The sequence below is a fragment of the Fulmarus glacialis genome, unplaced genomic scaffold (assembly GCF_000690835.1).
Source record: "Fulmarus glacialis isolate BGI_N327 unplaced genomic scaffold, ASM69083v1 scaffold446, whole genome shotgun sequence".
Lineage (NCBI taxonomy): Eukaryota > Metazoa > Chordata > Aves > Procellariiformes > Procellariidae > Fulmarus > Fulmarus glacialis.
The window spans coordinates 20,116-22,894 of record NW_009215978.1 but is presented as its reverse complement, the minus strand read 5'-3'; positions in this window follow the sequence as shown (position 1 = coordinate 22,894).

Below are 2,779 nucleotides of genomic sequence, written 5' to 3'. Positions count from 1 at the left end.
GGCAAAAGCAGTACCTGCTGGCAGCTGTGTCAGAAACCCCGTTCAGCTCACCGCTGAATGCCGAACCGTAACCTGCCCGGGCGACGCTCGCACAGAAGCTGGAGCTGTAAGATACCTGCTTGGTTAATTTTTGCTAGGTGTCCCCTGTTTGTTCAGGAGGAAAAGGAGGATGTAGAAGGCTGGTTTTCAATTTAGGGCTTTGGTTTTTTGGTTTTTTTTTTATGAAAAGCAACAATTTTTGGTCACAGGTGGAAGTGTTGTATTCTGTCCTCCCTGCAACCCCTCTCAGAGACATTAGAGAGGCAACCTGATCGGAAGGTGATGTCTGGATGCTGGGTCACTGGGAATCAGAAGAGAAAGATGATTTTCAGCCCTTAGGCACAAATTAGAAAGTTAACATGATGCTGCACCTTCCCATTAGGTTGATAGTATTTAAAATGCTTGTAAACTTCTCTCTCCTGTTGCCCAGATAATTTTGGCTTTGCTCTTTTCAAATCAGTCGGCAGCCTGATGTGATGCAGCTCACTGCAGTAACCTCTGTTGTAATTTCTCAGTTGATCACAAAACCAGCAGGCTAAGATTAGGCAACACTACAAATGGAGCGGGGGATGAGACACTTGCAAGCTGTACCTTTTTTTTTTTTTTTTTTTTTTTTTTTGCAAGTTTAGTTTCTGCTGTGTGTTTTACTGGCAGTGGTCCCTGCCAGGGATGCTGGATTGGCATCGCAAAACTTTAAAGCAGAGCGAGGGAGCTCTGTTACCTAAGCAGTGATTTTTTTTTTGTTTTGTTTTGTTTTGTTTTCTTGTTATTGCCTGTTCCAGTATAGAGGGCTCTGTTGGCTGACATTGGCCATATTTTGATGGCACAATTAAAGCCACTTTTTCTCTGTACTGATGGAGGGTGGTATTGGGAGGACTCTTGCTTACTGGTGCTAGTGAAGGTTGGGCTAGGAATCCATGGCATAGAAAACTTCTTGCTAAAATTGCACTTTCTCTCTGCCCCATCTGGCTCCTGGTGGTGTTATGGGTACGTGGCTGTGATTCCCCTTGCACATACTAACATTGCACTAAAAGAGAGACTTTGGGAACAGCGTGTTGATCACTTTGTTTCTCAGCAGACCACAAAGTCAGCCTTTGATCTGTTAGCTTTTTTTTTTGCCTTTTTTTTTTTTTTTTTTTTTTTTTTTTTAATTATTGTTATTTAGAAATCATGCTGGTGCTGAATGACCTGGAATTTTTGCTTGGATTTATCCAAAGGAAAATGTAATTGTAGCTGCAACGGGACCTTTCATAAGGGTGGCCGTGCAGCTAGGGAGCAGAGCAAAGGCTCTGCTGTGTAAACCGTCTTTGTACCGGGGAGGTGTGGGGGGTTCCAGTGGGGTTATTATTGTGTTTTTTTTTGAGACCACAATTTTAGATGGTCACCTTGGCAATCATGTGAGACAGGAGATAGTTTTTACTTTTGGTAAAGGTTTTAAAGAGAAAAAAAAAAAGTGAAGCTGCCTGTGATTGTGGGCTGTGGCTATTACTAGGGCTAGGGTAGCTTGTACCTGCTATGGACTTTACCTGCTCTTATTCTGAGGGCAAGAACTCCCTGTAGCAACAATGCCACTTCTGAGAAGTGAACGGCAAGTTTCCCTTCCTTTTGTATATGTGGATGTGAGGGTGGGCGAGGGGAAGAGCTTGCTTGTACAGTTTGTTGAAACGAAACCAGACATTTTTGGTTGTTCCTAAATAAAGAGCGTAAAAGACGAATGCGAGTCGACTGGTGATTGCACTCGGGTTTGGGGAAGCCAGAGGGCGTGGGGTGATGGTGAGAGCTGCCCTGTGCAGGGGGATTTTTGCTTGGCCAGGAGCACGGAATGCTCAGTCACAACCCTCATGTTCATTTTAAAAGCACGACAACTTACCCGCGGGGTAAGGCCATGAGTGAGTGACCCGGCCGCGTGCTGGAGCCCTCCGGCAGCCTGGAGTCACTGCTCGTCCCCAGTCCGGTTCAGAAAAGCATGGTCAGCCGTAGCACATAACCTTGTTTTACCCTTTTGAGTGACCAACATTAAACCTGGGGCTGCTCCTGGTTATTTTTTCCGCCAATAGCTGCAAACTCCCTAAAGGCAGGAGGAAGGAGGGGGCAGCGCAGCCCCCCCAGGCAGGGCTGCACCGCAGCTCCTTGATGCAGCACTGCTGCGTCTGCAGCACGGGCAAACCGCCAGACACCCGAGCCACCATGCATGTAATACTGACACTTTTATTGTCGTTTAAAGCTAGAGCGGCCTTGTAAACGTAGAGTTTCACTACTGGACCCATAGGCAGTGGCTATACAGGTAGGTAGATGCGATGCCCCCAGGACAGAGGTACCTGCTGCCTTGGTCGCGTAAGTCCCCCCTTGCCCGGCGCGCTGGGAACGGGTACAGCAAAGGATGGCTGCAAAGGGCCCCCGGCAGCTGCGCAGGAGCGGGATCTCCGGGAATACAGGCAGAGCAGCGACGGCGGAGGGCTGGTTGGGGTTTTTTTTTGGGTCTCTTTCCTTGCAATTATAGACAGTTTCGTCTCTCACCTCGGCGGCTGGCAGGCTGTATGCACCGATGCACTTCGTTAAGGGCTCGATGGTGAATGTTGGTGGGGGTTGGTGTTTTGGGTTGGTTTTGTTTTTGTTTTGCTTTTTTTTTTTTTTTTTTTTTAGTTCTCCACTGGAACACCCTTCAGCAGAGAAACTGGAAAAGCTGCCTGAAAGTAGGCCATAGCAGTGCCGTTTCCATAGAAACCAGTTCACAGCGTGC